This window comes from Trichomycterus rosablanca, chromosome 7 (genome assembly GCF_030014385.1).
Source record: "Trichomycterus rosablanca isolate fTriRos1 chromosome 7, fTriRos1.hap1, whole genome shotgun sequence".
NCBI classification, from domain to species: Eukaryota; Metazoa; Chordata; class Actinopteri; order Siluriformes; family Trichomycteridae; genus Trichomycterus; species Trichomycterus rosablanca.
The window spans coordinates 25,276,564-25,299,867 of NC_085994.1; the positions used below are offsets into that span (position 1 = coordinate 25,276,564).

The following is a 23,304-nucleotide window of genomic DNA, read 5'->3' on the forward strand; positions in this document are numbered from 1 at the left end:
CTAACAAAGCATGCAGAGAAACAGATGGACTACAGTCAGTAATTGTAGAACTACAAAGTGCTTCTATATGGTAAGTGGAGCTGATAAAATGGACAGTTTAGAAACGGAGGTGGTTTTAATGCTATGTCTGATCAGTATATATATCTATATCTATATATATCTATATCTACATATATATCTATATCTATATATATATACAGTGAAGCCCGAAATTATTCATACCCCTGGCAAATTTTGACTTAAAGTTACTTTTATTCAACCAGCAATTTTTTTTTTGACCAGAAATGACACAGGTGTCTTCCAGAAGATAATAAGACGATGTACAAGAGGCATCATTATGGAAAAAAATATTTCCCAGCTTTTATTTACATTTGAACAAAAAGTGGCATGTCCAAAATTATTCATACCCTTTGCAAACTGTCACAGTCTATGGGAAAATCCAAAGTTCTATACCATTCCAAATAGTCCAAGCTGTTCTAAAGCATCCTAATTACCCTGATTCATTGGGAACAGCTGTTTTAATCAACTCAACAGGTAAAAAACAGCAACTCTCTGCAGTTGGTTTGTGGACAGTCATGGCTAAGACAAAGGAGCTCACTAAGGACCTGTGGCTGTGCATTGTGGCAGCTCACAAGTCAGGAAAGGGCTATAAGGCCATATCTAAATGTTTTCAAGTTCCAGTGGCTACAGTGCAAAGTATTATTAAAAAATACAAGACATTCCGCACTGTGGAAAATCTCAGAGGACGTGGTCGGAAGCCAAAAGTGACACCTGTGCTGGCCAGGAGGATAGTGAGAGAGGTGAAAAAGAATCCAAGGATCACCACCAAGGCCATACTGGTGAATCTGGGCTCTGCTGGTGGCAACGTCTCAAGGCAGACAGTCCAACGGACACTGCACACTGCTGGGTTCCACGGACGCAGACCAAGGAGGACGCCACTTCTCCAGAAAAGGCACACAAAAGCTCGCTTGGCCTTTGCAAATGCTCATCTGGACAAAGAAGAAGACTTCTGGTCTTCTGTTTTATGGTCAGATGAAACAAAAATTGAATTGTTTGGCCACAATGATGTATCCTTCATTTGGCGTAAAAAAGGAGAAGCCTTCAACCCTAAGAACACCATCCCCACTGTCAAACATGGTGGTGGGAACCTAATGATTTGGGGGTGTTTTTCAGCCAATGGACCAGGGAACCTAATCACAGTAAACGGCATCATGAAAAAAGATCAATACATCAAGATTCTCAACAACAACATCAGGCAGTCTGCAGAGAAACTTGGCCTTGGGCACCAGTGGACATTTCAGCACGACAACGACCCAAAACACACAGCAAAAGTGGTGAAGAAATGGTTAGCGGACAAAAACATTAACATTTTGCAGTGGCCCAGCCAGAGTCCTGACTTGAATCCAATTGAGAATCTGTGGAGGGAGCTAAAGATCAGGGTGATGGCAAGGAGACCCTCCAACCTGAAAGAGTTGGAGCTCATCGCTAAAGATGAATGGGCAAAAATACCAGTGGAGACATGCAAAAAGCTGGTCAGCAATTATAGGAAGTGTTTGATTGCTGTAATAGCCAATAAAGGCTTTTCTATTAATTATTGAGAAGGGTATGAATAATTTTGGACATGCCACTTTTTGTTCAAATGTAAATAAAAGCTGAGAAATATTTTTTTCCATAATGATGCCTCTTGTACATCGTCTTATTATCTTCTGGGAGACGCCTGTGTCATTTCCGGTCCAAAAAAAAAATTGCTGGTTGAATAAAAGTAACTTTAAGTCAAAATTTGCCAGGGGTATGAATAATTTCGGGCTTATATATACAGTGTATCACAAAAGTGAGTACACCCCTCACATTTCTGCAGATATTTAAGTATATCTTTTCATGGGACAACACTGACAAAATGACACTTTGACACAATGAAAAGTAGTCTGTGTGAAGCTTATATAACAGTGTAAATTTATTCTTCCCTCAAAATAACTCAATATACAGCCATTAATGTCTAAACCACCGGCAACAAAAGTGAGTACACCCCTAAGAGACTACACCCCTAAATGTCCAAATTGAGCACTGCTTGTCATTTTCCCTCCAAAATGTCATGTGATTTGTTAGTGTTACTAGGTCTCAGGTGTGCATAGGGAGCAGGTGTGTTCAATTTAGTAGTACAGCTCTCACACTCTCTCATACTGGTCACTGAAAGTTCCAACATGGCACCTCATGGCAAAGAACTCTCTGAGGATCTTAAAAGACGAATTGTTGCGCTACATGAAGATGGCCAAAGCTACAAGAAGATTGCCAACACCCTGAAACTGAGCTGCAGCACAGTGGCCAAGATCATCCAGCGTTTTAAAAGAGCAGGGTCCACTCAAAACAGACCTCGCGTTGGTCGTCCAAAGAAGCTGAGTGCACGTGCTTAGCGTCACATCCAACTGCTGTCTTTGAAAGATAGGCGCAGGAGTGCTGTCAGCATTGCTGCAGAGATTGAAAAGGTGTGGGGTCAGCCTGTCAGTGCTCAGACCATACGCCGCACACTACATCAAATTGGTCTGCATGGCTGTCACCCCAGAAGGAAGCCTCTTCTGAAGTCTCTACACAAGAAAGCCCACAAACAGTTTGCTGAAGACATGTCAACAAAGGACATGGATTACTGGAACCATGTCCTATGGTCTGATGAGACCAAGATTAATTTGTTTGGTTCAGATGGTCTCAAGCATGTGTGGCGGCAATCAGGTGAGGAGTACAAAGATAAGTGTGTCATGCCTACAGTCAAGCATGGTGGTGGGAATGCCATGGTCTGGGGCTGCATGAGTGCAGCAGGTGTTGGGGAGTTACATTTCATTGAGGGACACATGAACTCCAATATGTACTGTGAAATACCGAGCAGAACATGATCCCCTCCCTCCGGAAACTGGGTCGCAGGGCAGTGTTCCAGCATGATAATGACCCCAAACACACCTCTAAGACGACCACTGCTTTATTGAAGAGGCTGAGGGTAAAGGTGATGGACTGGCCAAGCATGTCTCCAGACCTAAACCCAATAGAACATCTTTGGGGCATCCTCAAGCGGAAGGTGGAGGAGCGCAAAGTCTCGAACATCCGCCAGCTCCGTGATGTCGTCATGGAGGAGTGGAAAAGCATTCCAGTGGCAACCTGTGAAGCTCTGGTAAACTCCATGCCCAGGAGAGTTAAGGCAGTTCTGGGAAATAATGGTGGCCACACAAAATATTGACACTTCAGGAACTTTCACTAAGGGGTGTACTCACTTTTGTTGCCGGTGGTTTAGACATTAATGGCTGTATATTGAGTTATTTTGAGGGAAGAATAAATTTACACTGTTATATAAGCTGCACACAGACTACTTTTCATTGTGTCAAAGTGTCATTTTGTCAGTGTTGTCCCATGAAAAGATATACTTAAATATCTGCAGAAATGTGAGGGGTGTACTCACTTTTGTGATACACTGTATATATATATATATATATATATATATATATATATATATATATATACAGTATATATATATAAGGGGCGTGTAAATGGACACCCTACTTGATTGGTCCTAGGCAGATATCACAGATTGCAAAAAACTTTTCTAAATCCACTGTTCTTTGTTAAATGCATCCAGTTCTGTGATATTCTTGAGAGGTCTTGCATGCATATCATGTTTAATACATACCAGCAGATTTGTTCAAGTTAAAGATTTTGTTCAATAATGTTTAATATCAGGGGACCACCTGGGCCATTCCAGGAGCCCAATTTGCATTTCTTAAAGCTGTTCATGATGAATTTTAAAGTATGTTTTGAATCATGGACATGAACTTAACCACTCACCTCACTGCCCCCACACTGGCTGCACTCGCCAGGTCGTTATTATTATATTACAATATTTTCGTTAAGTAAAATTAGAATAACTAAAATTTTGGAATTTGGACTTGAAGTCTATTGTAGATATAATGTAGATACTACTGTATATATTGTATATATATATATATATATATATATATACAGTGGGGGAAATAAGTATTTGATCCCCTGCTGACTTTGTAAGTTTACCCCCTTACAAAGACTTGAACAGTCTATAATTTTTATGGAAGGTTTATTTTAACAGAGAGAGACAGAATATCAACAAAAAAATCCAGAAAAAAAACATTAAATAAAAGTTATAAATTAATTTGTATTTAATTAAGGGAAATAAGTATTTGATCCCCTACCAACCAGCAAGAATTCTGACCCCCACAGACCGGTTATGTGCCCATGAGGCACACAAATTAGTCCTGTCCCTGTATAAAAGACTCCTGTCACAGAATCAGTTTCTTCCATTCAAATCTCTCGACCACCATGGGCAAGACCAAAGAGCTATCAAAGGACGTCAGGGACAAGATTGTAGACCTGCACAAGGCTGGAATGGGCTACAAGACCATCAGCAAGAAGCTTGGTGAGAAAGAGACCACTGTTGGTGTGATAATTCGAAAATGGAAGAAATACAAGATCACAGTCAATCACCCTCACTCTGGAGCTCCATGCAAGATCTCACCTGGTGGGGTAAGAATGATTCTGAGAAAGGTGAGGTCAGTCCAGAATTACACGGGAGGAGCTGATAAAATGAGATCTTTTAACTGACAAACTTCATTGTATTTTGTAAATATGAGCACGTTTAGAATTTGATGCCTGCAACACCACAAAAAAGTTGATTACTGAAAACTTTGAAAATCTTTTCTTTCAGTTTTTGTCAGTTAAATAAAGATTCGAGAGAATGAACAAAGCACAGATGCTTCTTTTTTACTGCATTTTACACAATGTTAAACAACTGTGTTGGAAATGGTGTTTGTCAATGCACAGTTGCAAAATGAATATTATGAAAGCTGATGCAAACTCCATGTGAGTATTTACACTAACGACAGTTCACAAATGTTTCACATTTTTCAAAATGTCACACATATTCACATTTAACACAAACTAACCTGAAATGTATGTGATTTTCTGTAAAAGTTGATATATGTGTTTATTTTAAACATAACCACTGATTTTTACAAACATTAGATAATGAATCTGGTCTCTTTTAAGTGGTGTGGCACAGTAGTGCAGTGGCCACACAACTACAGGGTTTTGGGAATCTGGGTTACTGTCAATTTTGCATGTTTTCACTGTATTTATCCAAGCATTCTTGTCGTCTCCCACATCCCCAAATAGCATACCCGTAGGTGAACTCAAGAACATAAAAGCAAATCACAAAAGCATTTAGAACGCAGTAAAAACGGACCTGGCAACACTGGCGGCAGTGGTGATAACGTAACCTAAGACGTTGTGGGAAATGAAGTTCTTAATGCGACAGGACACGGTGGAACCTCATATCCCATGAATCTCTTGCACAGTAGGCGTGTATTTGGAATCTCGGAAGCGCTGCCATAGCCATGAACAGTGTGACGTGGAGGCGATTGCTATATGATTAGAGAGCGCCATCCATCGATAGCAACGGCAATAACGGTGGATTTTTAGTCTATACGACAGATAGGAAGAATGCGCTTGAATCCGAAGAAAGTATGTATGTATACAGCGACATCTAGTGGGCAAGACCCCACAGGCACCTAATGTAGAGACGCGTCTGGTATACTAATTTTACCTGTTACTAATTTACCACGTTTTTGTACAATGTTCACTGTATCTACAGTCACCATTTTTTGTTTTTCAAAAAACTAGATTTATATGTGTTATTTACATTTAATCTATAAACAGTCTTTTAACCAAACAATAGAAACGCCTTTATACAACCTATATGACCAGATAATCTTCTTAATTTCCACTAAGCATATTAAGTCCGTCTAATAGTTAAAAAAAAAGCTCTTGATAAGTACAACCCCAAATCATAAAAAGTTGGGACAATATGGAAAATACAAATACTAAAAAAACACAGACTTTCCTACATTTACTTTGACTTTTATTTGATTGCAGACAGGATGAACCTGAGATATTTCATGTTTTGTCTGCTCAACTTAATTTCATTTATTAATAATAATCTATTCCTGCAATTCAGGCCTGCAACACATTCCAAAATAAGTTGGGACAGTAAATTTTTTACCACTTTATAATGTTTCCAATCCTTTTCACCACACTTAAAAGACGTTTTGGCACCGAGGATACCAAGTGATTTAGTGTGTCAGGTTTTTTTTGTACCATTTTTCCTGCAAACACGTCTTAAGATGTGCAACAGTACGGGGTCATCGTTGTATTTTTCATTTCAAAATTCTCCACACATTCTTTATTGGGGACAGGTCAGGACTGCAGGCAGGCCAGTCTAGTACCCGTACCCTCTTCTTCTGCAGTCATGTCTTTGTAATGTGTGCAGCATGTGGTTTTGCATTGTCTTGTTGAAAACAGTCTGGATGGTCCTTTTCGTCTTTGCACACGGTGGAGCAGACATGGAATGCTGATTCATCTGACCACAATACACATTTCCACTGTGTGATGGTCCATCCTAGATGCCTCTGAGCCCAGAGAAGTTGACGCCGCTTCTGGACATGGTTAACATAAGGCTTCTTTTTTGCACAGTAAAGTTTTAAGTGCCATTTGTGCATGTAACTCTGTATTGTAGTGCTTGACAAAGGTTTGCCAAAGTAATCCCTCACCCATGTGGTTCTATCAGCTATTGTTGAGTGGCGGTTCTTGATGCAGTGCTGTCTGAGGGATCGAAGATCACAGGCGTTCAGCTTAAGCTTGCGCCATTGGCCTTTATGCACTGAAATTCCTCCCGATTCCTTGAATGGTTTAATGATATTATACACTGCAGAGGAGGAAATATGCAAATCCTCTCCAATCTTTCTTTGAGGTACATTGTTTTTAAACATTTCAATAATTTTCAAACTGGAGATCCTCTGACCATCTTCCCTCATCAAAGACACTTTCCTGGATGCTGCTTTTGTACCAAACCATGATTACAATCACCTGTTGACATCACCTGTTTGGAATCACATTATTATTTCGTTTTTTTCACCTCATTACTAGCCCTAAATTGCCCCTGTTAGAATGTGTTGCAGGCCTGAAATGCAGGAATGGATGTATATTAACAAATAAAAAAAAGCTGAGCAGACAAAACATAAAATATATTGGGTTCAAACTGTCTGCAATCAAATAAAAGTCAAAGTAAATGTAAGGAACACTGTGTTTTTATTTTATTTGCATTTTCCACACTGTCCCAACTTTTTCTGATTTGGGGTTGTAATTAAATAGTCATACAAGTATTAACAAGACATGTTCAAAATGTAGAAGCTCTTCAGTAACTCAACACATTCCTAACTGTGAAATTTTTAGCATCTCTAAAATTTTTTATAGATTTTTAGAACTTTGTTTAATTAAATTGTAAATGTACATTTGAATTTGTACATTTGCATTATTCCTGTGCAAGAATTTGTGAGTGTTAAGAATTTGCCTCTATATAAATATATAGAAAAAACACCTCCTATATATTTTTTTATATTATTGATATTTTTAAATTTTGTTGATGCCAAATTTTGTTTTAATGTTTTTGTTGCCAACTTTTTAAACGTTAGCTAGTGTCCTAGTGGCAGCTAATCTCTGTTTAACATAGGACGACGTATTAGGGCCACTTTAAAGAAAAATATTTTTTAAAGTTTCGATTTCGAGAATAAAGTCATATAAATTTAGATTTTGAGATTAAAGTCGACATTATTTCGAGATTAAAGTGGAAATATTATGGCTATAGCAACCTCCTTGTGTTAAATGAGGGATGTTCATGATTTGGTAAAGTTATACTTTCGTATCGGTTTCACAAATGAAGAAATCCCCAATCTCCTGCACATCAGCACCAGTTTGTTATTAGAGTAAGGACAATGAAACTGCTTTGTAATAAACTGTGGTTATTTAGAAGAACGTGCGCCACTGGTGCGCTCGGCGTCTGTGACGTCGCCAGTGCCTCAGCCGAGCCTTATGAACTCATACGATAAACTAAAGCCGTAGGGCATCGCTATAAATGGTTGCATTGACGGGTTTAGTTGTCATGTTATGTGGATGGAAGCGTACAATACAAACAACAACCCAAAAAAAGTAATCGCGAGTTACTGGATAACCACACTAACGAGCATTGAACGCTGCCCTCAGCGCTTGCATGCCAATCCAGGAACTGAGACCCGTGCTTCTCTAAACTGACAAGCCCACGACGGCTGCACACTCTTTGGCCAAAAGATTTAGACTTTATTCTCATAATCATTTCGACTTTAATCTCGAAATAATTTTGACTTTATTCTCATAATCATTTCGACTTTAATCTCGAAATAATTTTGACTTTATTCTCATAATCATTTCGACTTTAATCTCGAAATAATTTTGACTTTATTCTCATAATCATTTCGACTTTAATCTCGAAATAATTTTGACTTTATTCTCATAATCATTTCGACTTTTTTCTTGAAATTAAAACTTATACGACTTTATTCTCGAAATCAAAACATACAAATATTTTTTTACAGTGGCCCTAATACGCCGTCGTATTAATAAACCTACACTGGTATGCATCTTTTTTTCATTAAAAAAAAAATTTAACTGGTCTTTCTCTCCCCTTTGTCGCTCAATGCTGCATGAAAGAAAAATGTAGTTATTCTGGCTCATGAGAAGTCAATAAACAATAGCCTTGTTAAAAGGAGTTTGTGACAGCATTTGCCAAGAGAAACAGAAGAGTAAATCCTTTAAATTCTGGGTTCTTGTTAGATACAGACTGTTTTGTCCAGTTGTAGGTTCTGTATATCCAGATATACTGATCAGCCATAACATTAAAACCACCTCCTTGTTTCTACACTCACTGTCCATTTTATCAGCTCCACTTACCATATAGAAGCACTTTGTAGTTCTACAATTACTGACTGTAGTCCGTCTGTTTCTCTACATACTTTTTTCAGCCTGCATCACCCTGTTCATCAATGGTCAGGACCCCACATGACCACTACAGAGCAGGTATTATTTAGGTGGTGGAACATTCTCAGCACTGCAGTGACAATGACATGGTGGTGGTGTGTTAGTGTGTGTTGTGCTGGTATTGCCAAAGTAATCCCTTGCCCATGTGGTTATATCAGCTATTGTTGAGTGGTGGTTCTTGATTCTGACGGATCGAAGATCATGGGCGTTCAGCTTAAGAAAAAAGAGAAATTCCCCCTGATTCCTTGAATGGTTTAATGATATTATGTAGGGCTGCAATGATTAGTCGACATAATCGATAACGTCGACTATAAAAATTTGTCGACGTGGAATTTCATTGTCGACGTGTCATTATTTTTGCAACGCACTAAAGGAACTGCAAGGGGGCAGTATCGCTTCCATTGCCTACCATGAGCGCAGTCGGTGCTAACATAAAAGAACAGCATGAATGATGGCGCAGCAGGGAGTACGTGAAGACAGAGAGGCAAAGATAGCGAGACCAAAACTTTCTAAAGTATGAGAGCATTTCAGCCAAAATAAACTAAAGAAACAAGTTGAATGCAGAGACTGCAAAGCAGAGTTGTCGTTTCACTGTAGCACTACGGTGATGCATGAGCATCTGAAACGCAAGCACCCTGCAGCCGTGATGGCCAGTGTTACTCCGGACAAGTACATTTTTACACCGCTTCGTGCTTAGCCAACATAGCTAATATTTGTTAGCTAGCCTGTCGGAAAACTTCCTAAGAGAACGCTATTTTTCAGGTTTGTTAGCTAGCTAACGCATTAAGTGCAATAGTTAATCAGTGATTTATAGGACTAACGTAATATAACTTAACGTTATAGCCTAACGTTACCCTGTCTCGTCTTCCATATTTTTTGCTCACGTTGATGAGAGCATTCATTCTAAATAATAAACCTCCTCCGCTTAATGGTAGCTAGTTAGCTCAGCAGATAATTCGGATAAGTTAAGATATTTAACCTGTTATGTTTTAATTGGCATACTATTTGTACACTATTTGTGATAAACTATGATACATAGTCTTCAGTTTGTGATAATTAATATAGCTTTCTCTTTTGCTCTTTCTATTAATATCACTAAGCAATGGCGTGTGGATGACTTTGTCCAGAGAAGAGGCTCATGCACCCCTCAAATGGCTGAGGTCTTCACAGACAGCATTTACAACATGTTTCTCAACAACATTATGTTATATATGTTTTTGACTTCCAGAGTGATAACTTCTGAAATTTAACAACTTCCAATGCTGGGGCAGAGGTTGCTATTTTGAGTTACATATTTGCACATTATCTTTATTTGAAAGACTGTTTAACTTTATTTAATGACATTTTTAAATTTTGTTGTGATTATGTGTATTAATGTTTAAGCTATCAAGCTACCCAATCTCTGATTACCACTCTCCCAAAGAAAGGTAACCTAAGACACTGCCAAAACTACAGAACAATAAGTTTAATCAGCCACCCTAGAAAAGTCATGCTTAAAGTCATTCTGAACAGAATGAGGAAAAAGACAGAAGAAATCCTTGCAGAAGAACAGGCAGGGTTCCGGCCTAAGAGAAGCACCACAGAGCAGATCTTCAACCTCCGAGTGCTAATAGAGAAACACCTAGGGCACCAGCATGAACTGTTTCACAACTTTATTGACTTTAAGAAGGCTTTTGATCGTGTCTGGCAGGAAGGCTTGTGGCAAGTAATGAGAAATTACAACTTTGACAGCAATCTCATTAAAGCTCTCTTTGATGATTCAAACTGTTCTCCTGAACAATATGAGTGGAGAACCATTCAGAACATCAGTTGGAGTTCGTCAAGGCTGCCTCCTCTCTCCCGCCCTTTTCAACATCTATCTGGAAAGCATCATGACTGAAACACTGAGCAGCTACAATCCGTCCATTTCCATCAATGGACAACCACTCTGCAACCTGCGGTTTGCTGACGACATTGACCTCATGGGAAGTGAAGAGAAACTGCAAGACCTGACTACCAGGTTGGAGCGCTCAGCAGGAGCATTTGGTATGGAAGTAAGTGCAGAGAAAAGCAAGATCCTGGTCAACACAATCACCCAGCACACAGCAATCAACATCGTGCTGAATGGCCAAAAACTAGAAGAAGTGGACCATTTTAAATACCTCGGGTCCATTATCACAAAAGATGGTAGCTCCACCAAAGAAATTATTTCAAGACTCGGCCAGGCCTCATCTGCCATGAGCAAGATGAACACTCTCTGGAGAAGCAACGACATCAGCCTCCCCCTTAAGGTCAAGCTGTACAAGTCACTGGTGGTATCCATCTTTCTGTATGGATGCGAGAGTTGGACTCTAAACGCTGAAACGGAACGTAGAATTCAAGCGTTTGAGAATAAGAACTTCAGACGACTCCTGCGCATTCGCTACACCGAGCATAAGACCAATGAATATGTCTGGCAGCAAATCACCACACCGGAAACCAGGAGCCTCTTCTTGCCACGGTGCGACGCCGTAAGCTCGCCTGGTATGGCCATGTGACCCGCCATAACTCATTGGCCAAGACAATCCTCCAAGGCACAGTAGAAGGCAAACGGCGCAGAGGGCGTCAACGCAAGTCCTGGCTTGATAATATCAAAGAATGGACCGGACAGACCCCTGGCATGAGTTACTGCGAAAAACCGAGGACCGAGAGCAATGGAGGTCGCTGATTGCCCTCTCCTGCATGGCACCCCCACGACATCAGTCAAGGGTCAAACTAACTAACTAACTATCAAGCTTAAGTTTCATATTCATGTTTCATGGCTCATTATTTTAATTTGATATTGGAACTTAAATAACATAATAACAAAGTTTTGTTGTGTTAAGGCAGAGATGGAGGGTATGACAGAAATAATCGTTGACTAATCGAAAAAATTATCGTCAGATTAGTCGATTACCAAAATAATATTATGCACTGTAGAGGGAGAAATATGCAAATCCCTTCCAATCTTTCTTTGAGGTACATTGTTTTTAAACATTTCAATCATTTTCTCACACATTTGTTGACAAACTGGAGATCCTCTGATCATCTTTGCTCATCAAAGACTTCCCTTTCCTGGATGCTGCTTTTGTACCAAACCATGATTACAACCACCTGTTGGGAATCACATAATTATTTAGTTTTTTCACCTCATTACTAGCCCTAAATTGCCCCTGTCCCAACTTTGTTTGGAATGTGTTGCAGGCCTGAAATGCAGGAATGAATGTTTATTAATAAATGAAATGAAGTTGAGCAGACAAAACATGAAATATAAAAAAATAAAATGAAATACTGTATTTGTGATTATCTTTTATTTATGTAAATAATGAATGCCCTTTTAGTTCTGAGGTATGAACTAAGGAAAACAATTTTGAATTAAGCTCAATTAGGCTAAAAAACCCCGAATTTGGCAACCAGGCATATAACGCCAGTGACGTCGTCAAGGCAAGGTGTATAGCGCCAGCGCCCTCTGCTGTTTAAAGTGAATATCGATTCATTTTACATGTCAACTCGATTTGAATCGTGGAATTTCCTAATTGGTTATTAACTGTATTGTGGTGAATCGTTACATCCCTACTGGTCAAGTCCTGTACCTGTTGCACTTGTGCCAGTTCTGGGGGATGTAGCTCAGTGGTAGAGCGCATGCTTTGCATGTATGAGGTCCAGAGTTCAATCCCCTGTATCTCCAGCGGCTTGTTGTTTCGCTCTTCTAGAGAAAAGCGTTGAGTCTGCTTCTAAAGCTGATGGCTTTCAGTAACAAGTTCCCTCTGCTTGTTACTCTTGGACTTGAAGTTGTGGTCGGGCTCACCCTCCAGTTGTTACTTTTGCACAAGAACGTTTTTTCAACTTTCTGCCAGCTACCTAGCTTCTGCCAGCTTCAGAGAGCCAGTTCTTAACCGCTACCACAGAAGACTATGCAAGTGTGCTGTATAATCTGCAATCCCTTGCTTGTCAGAGGCTAGAGATTCCTGCTCCTGGTTCTGCTTCTCTTTTTGCAAAGACTCTCGTACCCGTTGGAGGTTTACCCTGGGTTGCACAAGTTGGGGATGTAGCTCAGTGGTAGAGCGTGTGCTTCGCATGTATGAGGTCCTGGGTTCAAGCCCCAGCATCTCCTTTCTACGGCTTTTAATCAGGGACCATGTCTTGCCTGTTGGTCTTATGCACTACAATAGTGCTATCGAGCCACAAGAATCTTGTCATTTCACAAAAGGGGATGTAGCTCAGTGGTTGAGTGCATGCTTTGCATGTATGAGGCCCAGGGTTTGATCCCCTGCGTCTCCAGTAGCTTGTTGTTTCACTCTGCTAGAAAAAAGCGTCGAGTATCCTTCTAAAGCCGATGGCTTTAAGAACGATCAGTATCATGCTGGCATTCTGCTTGTTACTCCTTCACTTTAAGTTTTGGTCGAGCTCAGCTTCCAGTTATTACTTTTGCACAAGAAAGTTTTTTCAACTTTCTGCCAGCTACCTAGAGAGGCACGATGGCCAAGTGGTAAGGTGTCGGTCTCGTAAACCGAAGATTAAATTAGATTAGATTAGATTAGATTAGATTTAACTTTATTGTCATTGTGCAGAGTAAACAAGTACAGAGCCAACGCAGTAGCATCTAACCAGAAGTGCAAGATAGAGATTATATACATATAATACACAGTTAAAGTGCAAAAGTGACCAGATAAGTGAAATGAGGAGACATATAAGAATATTTAGACTATTAAACAGATAATGATGATTGTACAGTGAATAGACTAATATGTATTTACAGAGTAATGAAAGTGACTAAAGTGGCTACATGAATGGGTAATGATGAGAATAAATAAAGTGAAGTATATAAGTATAGCAAGTATATACAGTATACACATTATTGTTGTGCTGGTGTAAACAGTGCAATAGTGCCATGTGCAAATTTGCAAAATACTGATAGTATATACAGTTGAGATGATACATTTGTAAAAAGTACAGAGTTAAGTGTGGTACAAAGTGCAGTGATATTTTTTACAATGGTGTGCTAGAGTTTAGCAGGGTTACAGCCTCAGGAAAAAAGCTCTTCCTGAGCCTGCTGGTACGAGAGCGGAGGCTCCTGTAACGCCTGCCAGACGGAAATAAGGTTAAAAGTCCGTGGTTAGGATGAGAAACATCCTTGATAATGTTCCTCGCTCTGCCACCGCACCTTTTATTGTAAATGTCCTGTATGGTGGGTAACTGGGTGCCGGTCAGTCAGCTGCGGAGCAATTGCCGTATCACACAGAGATTCAGTTTGTAAGAATGCACTCAATGGTACAGCGATAGAAGTCCACAAGTATTCTGGGACACAAGTAGGCTTTCTTGAGTCTCTGTAGAAAGTAAAGGCACTGTTGTGCCTTTCTGACTAGGACTGATGAGTTGAGGGACCAAGAGAGATTATCGGAGATGTGGATGCAGAGGAATTTGAAGCTGGGCACTCGTTCTACTACAGCACCTTTGATGCAAATAGGGGCGTGTGCCTGACTTCCTGATCTTCTGAAATCCACAATAATCTCTTTTGTTTTCCCTGTGTTAAGCTCCAGGTTGTTTCCCTCACACCAAGCAGCCAGATGGTGAACCTCCTCCCTGTAGGCCGTTTCATCGTTGTCTTTGATTAAGCCTATCACTGTGGTGTCGTCCACGAACTTGGTTATAGAGTTGGAGCCATAAACAGGAACACATTTGTAGGTGAACAGGGAGTATAGGAGGGGACTCGGCACACAGCCTTGTGGCACGCCAGTGTTCAGGGTGATGGAGGCTGAGTGGAGGTTGCCTAACTTAACAGACTGGGGTCTATTAGTTAGAAAGTCCAGAATCCAGTTACAGAGTGATGTGCTGATGCCAAGCTGACTGAGCTTTAAAATCAGCTTGGATGGAATCACCGTGTTAAATTTTGAACTGAAGTCAATGAAAAGCATTCTAACATAGGTGTTATGGCAGTCCAAGTGGGTCAGTGTAGTGTGAAGTGCAGTGGAGATAGCATCCTCTATTGACCTGTTGCGACGATAAGCAAAATGATGCTGATCTAATGTAGGGGGTAGACAGGCTTTCAGGTGAGAGAAGACTAGTCTTTCAAAGCACTTGGAGATGATGGGAGTGAGTGCAACAGGTCGGAAATCGTTCAGTGCTGAAGCAGTTGAATGTTTTGGTACCGGCACAATGGTGGCTGTCTTGAAACTCATTGGAATCACAGCCAGGGCCAGAGACAGATTGAAAATGTCAGTGAAGACCCTAGCAAGCTGCTTAGCACAAGCTTTTAGCACACGTCCAGGTACTCCGTCAGGGCCAGCAGCCTTCTTAGCATTCACCTGGTTTAGCATGCGGTAGACATCCGTGGTAGAGAGTGTGATTGGTTGCTCATCTGGGGGAAGATCTGTTTTGAAGGCAACCATGTTATTACCCCGGTCAAAGTGAGCGTAGAAGTTATTAAGCTCATTGGGGGGTTAGTCATTGTCGGCACAGGGAGCTGTATTAAGTGGTTTAAAGTCTGTGATTGTTTGTATCCCTTGCCACATACGCCGAGGGTCGGAGGAGTTGACGTGGTCCTCAATCCGTTGTTTGTAGCTGTGTTTAGCCCTGGAGATGCCGTTCTTCAGACTGGCTCTGGCTGTGCTGTAGGCTGCTCGATCTCCAGACCTGAAGGCTGTATTCCTCGCTTTGAACAGAAGGTGAACCTCGCTGTTCATCCAGGGCTGCTGGTTAGGAAATATTTTTATTTTTCTGTGCGTTGTTACACTGTCCACACAGTCATTAATATGGTCCAGCACAGAGTTAGTTAGTGTAGGAGTCAATGCAGATAGTGTGATCCGTGGTGGCTTGGAGAGCAAACCGGCTCCAGTCTGTGCGCTGGCACTGGTCCTGGAGAGTTGAGTCGGCGCCTTCCGTCCAGATCTTAACTGTCCTTGTTGTGGGTCTCACACATCTGATGACTGGGGTGTACTTGGGGAGCAGGAACAAAGATAGGTGATCAGACTGACCCAGGTGGGGGAGGGGTGTAGCTTTGTAGGCATCAGCTACATTTGTGTAAACATGGTCCAAAGTTTTTAGTCCCCTTGTGGTGCAGTGGACATTCTGATAAAACTTTGGAAGTCCAGATTTTAAACTGCAGTGATTAATGTCCCCAGCAACAATAAAGGCTCCATCTGGGTGCAAAGTTTGAAGTTTGCCAACAGCAGTACAAAGGTCTTTCATAGCTACGTTAGCATTAGCATCCGGAGGAATGCCAGGTATTCCAGGTCAGCAGAGCAGTAGGTGTTAACTATGACAGAGTCCATGCACCATGTTTTGTTTACATAAATGCAAACACCACCACCGCGGCTCTTACCCGATGCTGCTGCTACTCTATCAGCTCTGAAGAAAGCAAGCCCCTCCAGCTCCACCACGCTGTTCGAAACATCATTGTTTAGCCATGTTTCCGAAAAAATCATGAGGCTGCAGTCCATTAGCCTTTTCTGTGTCAGGGTCCAGATTTTTAGCTCGTCCATCTTATTCGCCAGAGACCGCACATTGGCAAGGAAGATAGTAGGAAGTGCCGGCTGGTGTGGATTTAGCCTTAGCTTAGCACACAAACCTCCGCGCTTACCCCTTCTTTGTTTACGGTCTCGACGCTGGCGCCGAGCACTTCCGGTCGGGACGAACAGCTCGCTTGGATGCGTTGTTCTGCTCAGTTCCGGAGGTAGCTGGTCGAAGTTGAATGGATGGTCCAAAACAACGTTTGATTAGTATAAATGAATGTCCAACAGCTTCTGTCTGTCGTATATGTAAATCGCACGAGTGATTCGAGCGAAAACGCAGTAAATTGCTAAGTAAAAAAACACTAAATTGCGAAAACTGGTGAGACGCTGAGCCTTGCAATGTACACGCGCCGCCATCTTGCCTCGGGTTCGATCACGGGTTCGACCCCCGTTAGTGCCTTTAACATGCATGCTCTCATTTTAAAACATGACCAATATGCTCTAGTTCACATTCCCTTCAGGCAAATATAAGAAACACATCTAATTTCCGTTTTTCCCTTGCAGGTCTTATTTACCACATTAATGCTGTGCTTCCACACCAGCACATTTCCTCTACATAGGGATGGCAGCTTAGAGGTACTGCATGCCGTGCCTGTATGAGATCCAGAGTTTCACAATCCCTTGAAATTATCAAGGTAGTTAGTCAGATTCAATCACAAGCCGGTTTTAAACTTCACCCAGCTGACTGAGCAAAGGTACAGGAGTTAGATGAATTTTGGATGGGCCTTTCTATTGGCTTGCATGACATGATGGAACTTGTTAACCAAGTGTTTAATGTGTTTTGGAGCCAACCGGTTCAGAGAGCCAGTTCTTAATCGCTACCACAGAAGACTATGCAAGCTTGCTGTTAAATCTGCAATCCCTTGCTTGACAGAGGCTAGAGATTCCTGCTCACTGTTCTCCTTCTCTTTTTGCAAAGACTCTCATACCCGTTGGAGGTTTACCCTGTGAAGCGCAAGTAGGGGATGTAGCTCAGTGGTAGAGCGTGTGATTCGCATGTATGAGGTCCTGTGTTCAAGCCCCAGCATCTCCATTCAAAAGCTTTTAATCAGGGACAATGTCTCGCCTGCCGGTCTTATTCACTACAATAGCGCTATCGAGACACAGCAATCCTGCCATGTCACAAAAGAGGATGTAGCTCAGTGGTAGAGTGCATGCTTTGCATATGTGAGGTCCAGGGTTCAATCCCCTGCATCTCAGACTTGTTGTTTCACTCACTTGAAACAAGCTTCAAGTTTGCCTCCACACCTGATAGCTTTAAGAATTAGCATTTTCAAGCACACATTCCAGAGCTTACTCGTGCACAGGGACATTTTTCAGTATGTGACCTTTCTTTGCTGTGCTGCCATGGCCATGGGCTAAGGCGTCGCTCTCGTAAACCAAAGCTCACGGCTCATTCCCAGAGTGTGTCTTATTCGTGCTTTGTTTTTAAAGTCACAGACAAAACGCTCCTTGAAACATACACTTGGCCGTTAAAGACCCAATCACAAGTGTTTCTTTTGTAAACTTCACCTGACTGAAAGATCAACGGCTATAGGACAGCACAAGAGAACTTACCTTACACATCGAAGCTGTAATTCCACAGCAGCATCTTACTGCTACACAGGGATTGTAGCTTAGATTAAGCCGGTCAAATATCTGGGTAGTTGTCCCAGACCCATTCACAAATCAGTTTTAATCTTTACCTAACTAATTGGGCAAAAGGGCCAGGGGTTTGGTCATTTTTGGCCAGCCTTTCCATTTGCTTTATTGACACGGTGCAGCTTGTTAACTGAGTGTTTAATGTGTTTTGGAGTTAACTGGCGTGAAGAGCCAATTCTTAACAGCTACCACAGATTACTCTGCAAGTGTGCCTTTAAATTTGCAATCCCCTGCCTGCTAGAGGCTAGAGATACCTGGTCATGGGTCTTTTTTTGTTTTTGCAACAAGTCCTGTACCAGTGGCATTTGTGCCAGTTCTGGGGGATGTAGCTCAGTGGTAGAGCGCATGCTTTGCATGTATGAGCCCCAGGGTTTAATCCCCTGCATCTCCAGTAGCTTGTTGTTTCACTCTGCTAGAAAAAAGGGTCGAGTGTGCTTCTAAAGCCGATGGCTTTAAGAACCGTCAGTATCAAGCTGGCATTGTGCTTGTTACTCTTGGACTTTAAGTTATGGTCGAGCTCAGCTTCCAGTTATTACTTTTGCACAAGAAAGTTTTCTCAACTTTCTGCCGGTTATTTAGAGAGGCGTGATGGCCAAGTGGTAAGGCGTCGGTTTTTGGGTTCAATCCCCATTCGTGCCTTTAACATGCATGCTCTGTTTTTAGTTTGTATATTTTTATTAGGTTTATAAGGTGATACAACAGTAATAGAAAAAAAAATTTCAAGAGACAGATCTAGGGACGAAAAAGAAACCATACATAGAGAAATTATATTACATACATATGTGTATATACTGTACATACCTATATCCGCATATTCACCAAACTTTCAACCCCCCACCCCCACCCCACTTTTGACACTATAATCCACCCACTCCTTCCCATTTATTTCCTTCCCCTTTGCCCCCCTCCCCTTTACCTACCCCCCCCCAGCCTGGCCCGGAATTAGGCATGGTCACAATTACCCCTTTTCCACCAAAAAAAACCATGGTTCTTGAACCGGTTCTGTTCAGGTTTCTCAGAACCTTGGTGTTTTGTAGAGAACCGACGCACGTTTCCACCAGTTTTTAAGAACTGGTGGAAAAGAAAAGAAAGTTTATGTATCTGTTTACCATGCTGTATGCCCTCAAACTCTTCTCCTTGTGCTGTATCCTTGCTGTGGTGGAGAGGCTTGCATGCTTCAAAGACCCTAAGAGCTATGCTGGGGGGAGCCTCTGGCTCCCAGCAGGTTCAATCTTGCCAGATTGGTCTTAGGCAAGTAGCCAGACAAAAGACAGCACACTGGTCCTCCAGCTCGGGGGTTGGGCGTGGCGCTAACAACGCCACCCTGTAAAAAAGCTATTGTGACAGAAACTAATATGAGCAAATCCATCGACATCAGGCCCATAGCAGCTCTCCGCCACTCTTTGAGTGGCAGTATGACCACCCCTGATGAAAGCCGAAAGGAAGTCAGGGGCGCGATGGTGGGTCTGCTTGGGCCAAAGATTAAGATCCGCCTTGGAGCATGGAATGTCCAAACTATGTTCAAGACCTCCAAGACAGCACAAGTTCTCAGTTAAATGAAGAGATACCACCTGGACATCCTGGGGATTAGCGAAAGTCACTGGAAGGGCTCCGGATGCCAAGTTCTACAAGATGGATCCATCATCCTCCACTCAGGTCATGAGAGCGCCCATACACATGGAGTAGCCATCATAATCTCCAAAGAGAAAGCCAAAACCTTGCTGGAGTGGGAACCAGTAAGTGAAAGGCTGATCAGAGTGCGCCTCAACTCAAAGTTCTGTAAACTCACCATCTTGCAGTGCTACGCACCAACAAATGAGGCTGGAGAGAAGGACAAAGAGGATTGGTATGAACAGCTCCAAATGGCAGTCTCTAAGGTACCCCAACACGACATGCTCCTGATAACTGGCAACATGAATTCCAAAGTGGGAACCGACAATTCCAACTATGAGAGGGCAATGGGCATATATGGGGATGGCACAAGAAACAACAATGGCGAACGCCTTGTTGATTTCTGCTTGAACAACAGCCTTGTCATTGGTGGAACAATATTTCCACACAAGAACACCCACAAGCTCACATGGAAGTAACCATCAACCGAATTGACCACATCATAATTAATGGAAAGTGGCGCAGGTCATTACAGGACGTGAGAGCATATCGAGGTGCAGATGCCTACAGTGACCACTATCTTCTCGTTGCCACCATCAAGCTCAAGCTGAAGAGGTTGGTGCCACAAGGCCAGCGGCAGAAGATGCTAGACATTGCAAAGCTCCACTATCCAAAGAAAAACAAGGAATTTGTGTTGGAACTGAGGAACCGCTTTAGCACATTAGATGCTACCTCTGCAACAGAAGTGCCCACTGTTAACCACAAATGGAATACCATCAAAAATATATATTCTGAAACAGCACAAAAAGTCCTGGGCTATAAACAGAGAGGGGCCAAAGAATGGATATCCGCTAACACCTGGCAGAAAATTGTGGAGAGGAAACATCTAAAAGCTATTTAGCTATTGAGTCTCAAGTCCCAACAACTCATTGAAAAAGCATTGACAAGCTCCTCCCGTGTAATTCTGGACTGACCTCACCTTTCTCAGAATCATTCTTACCCCACCAGGTGAGATCTTGCATGGAGCTCCAGAGTGAGGGTGATTGACTGAGATCTTGTATTTCTTCCATTTTCAAATTATCGCACCAACAGTGGTCTCTTTCTCACCAAGCTTCTTGCTGATGGTCTTGTAGCCCATTCCAGCCTTGTGCAGGTCTACAATCTTGTCCCTGACGTCCTTTGATAGCTCTTTGGTCTTGGCCATGGTGGTCGAGAGATTTGAACGGAAGAAACTGATTCTGTGACAGGAGTCTTTTATACAGGGACAGGACTAATTTGTGTGCCTCATGGGCACATAACCGGTCTGTGGGGGTCAGAATTCTTGCTGGTTGGTAGGGGATCAAATACTTATTTCCCTTAATTAAATACAAATTAATTAATAACTTTTATTTAATGTTTTTTTCTGGATTTTTTTGTTGATATTCTGTCTCTCTTTGTTAAAATAAACCTTCCATAAAAATTATAGACTGTTCAAGTCTTTGTAAGGGGGTAAACTTACAAAATCAGCAGGGTATCAAATACTTATTTCCCCCACTGTATATAAGAAAACCAGCAGTCAAAGCATCACCAAGGACATTACATTAAGACGCTGAAGATGGCTTGGACATGTGTTAAGGATGGAGCAAAACCACATCACAAGAGTTGCCTTAAGATGGACACCACCTGGAAAAAGAAAACCTGGAAGACCAAAAAACACCTGGCGTAGAACTGTGGTACAGGAGCTTCAAAAGATGAACCTGTCGTGGGGTGAAGCACAACATGCTGCCAAGGACCACATGCGATGGAGAGAGCTCATTGAAGCCTTATGTCCCACAGGGGACAAAGAGGAGTAAGTAAGTAAGTAATGCCCTCAAACTGCTGGAGATTGCGAAGTAGTATAGCTAGAGGCTCAATAGCCATATTGAAAAGTAGTGGTGAGAGAGGGTACCTGACGGGTACCTCGTTCAAGTACAAATGAGGATGAATAAGTGCCGTTTATATATAAGGAAGCTGTTGGGGATATGTATAGGAGTTGAACCCAGCGTATAAAATTAGGATCAAAGCTGAATTTCTGTAAGGTATAAAACAAGTAGTCTCTTTCCACCCTGTCAAAGGCCTTCTCTGCATCCAAGGACACCACTATTTCCGGAATGGCCGACGGAGGGGAATATAATATATTAAGGAGTCTCCTGGTGTTAAAGAAGGAGTGCCTTCCCTGCATAAAACCTACTTGGTCTGGGTCAATTATTGTTGGCATAAGTGGTTGAAGGCGCAGAGCCAAGAATTTGGCCAGGACCTTGACATCTATATTTAGAAGGGAAATTGGTCTATAACTGCCACAGAGGGAAGGGTCTTTGTCTTTCTTTAGTAGAAGAGAGATAGAGGCTGTGGACAGTGTGGGAGGAAGTGCACCAGTCGTAAAGGAGTCATTGTTTACCCACATCAAATATGGAGCTAGCAGATCTGAAAAGGCTTTATAAAATTCCACCGTGAATCCATCTGGTCTGGGGGATTTACCATTATTTAATGACTTTATTGCCTCTTGAATCTCAGGTCAAAAAAACAGGTCAAAGAGTCAAAATAGTTAAGGAGTGCTTGAGGAGTAGGGGGGCAGACTGTATCACAAGCTTGAGATTGGATCTTGGGGATCAGTCTACAGACACTTAATGTTCGAGCCTGTTGTGCCAATAGCTTCCCTGCCTTATCTCCTTGTTCATAATATAACTGTTTAGTTCTTTTTAATAAAGTCTCTGTCGCGCGAGTTGTCAGTAGCTCGTATTCTGAGTGTAATTGAAGACGTTTTTTATACAATATGGGAGAAGGGGTAGAGGCATATGTTATATCGAGTTGGCGCAGTTCGTCTGTTATCTCCTTTAATCTGGCTTTCTCTGTCTTCCTGGTGTGGGAGGAATATGAAATAATTTGTCTGCGAATAAATGCTTTGAAGGCCTCCCACAGAGTGCTGCTACCTACCTCAGGGGTATTGTTAATTTCAAAATAAGAACTTATCTGTGTTTTCAAGAGCTCTTTGAATTTATTGTCTGAAATGGCCTGGGAATTAAATCTCCAAAGTCTTAAGGGTGAGTTGTCAAGAGTTAAGCTAACATCGACTAAGAATGGGGCATGGTCAGAGATAACAATAGTGTGATATTCACATGACTTCACCTGCTGCATGAGACTGTTATCCAAAAAAAAAAAGTCTATCCTTGAAAAGGTGTGGTGAGCATGTGAAAAAAAAGAAAAAGTTTTGCTGTGTGGATTATGAGATCGCCAAGGGTCTGATAAACCTAGCTTGGCTGTGTATTTCAATACAACTTTGGTTGATTTCGAAGGGGTGGCATGCGTCGGTGTCGACCTATCCAAGTTTGTATCTAAAACCAAATTAAAATCAATGACTATCTATGTTTGCGAGGTTGGAAAAAAAACGTTTTGAAGAATGAGGCATTGTCCCATGTAGGGGCATATATTAAAGCTAATGTTACTGGTGTACCCTGTAATACTCCTGTGACTATTACGTATCGACCGTTAGGATCTACTACTAATTTTGACAGCTCAAACAGAATACCTTTACGGATAATAATTACAGCTCCCCTGGAATGGAAAAAGTGGCCCATCCAGGCCCTTTTAATGCGGGTTACTTCTGAATTAC

At 41.7% G+C, this 23,304-nt stretch overlaps 4 non-coding genes across 4 annotated transcripts; all 4 read left to right on the top strand.

The window, feature by feature from the left end:
• Positions 1-12,529: 12,529 nt before the first annotated feature.
• trnaa-ugc (transfer RNA alanine (anticodon UGC)) lies at positions 12,530-12,601 on the top strand. The gene has a single exon. It is a non-coding gene; the product is annotated as a tRNA-Ala (tRNA).
• A 354-nt stretch (positions 12,602-12,955) lies between these two features.
• trnaa-cgc (transfer RNA alanine (anticodon CGC)) lies at positions 12,956-13,027 on the top strand. The gene has a single exon. It is a non-coding gene; the product is annotated as a tRNA-Ala (tRNA).
• Positions 13,028-13,122: 95 nt separating this feature from the next.
• trnaa-ugc (transfer RNA alanine (anticodon UGC)) lies at positions 13,123-13,194 on the top strand. Its single transcript has one exon. It is a non-coding gene; the product is annotated as a tRNA-Ala (tRNA).
• A 5,190-nt stretch (positions 13,195-18,384) lies between these two features.
• trnaa-ugc (transfer RNA alanine (anticodon UGC)) lies at positions 18,385-18,456 on the top strand. Its single transcript has one exon. It is a non-coding gene; the product is annotated as a tRNA-Ala (tRNA).
• Positions 18,457-23,304: the final 4,848 nt, after the last annotated feature.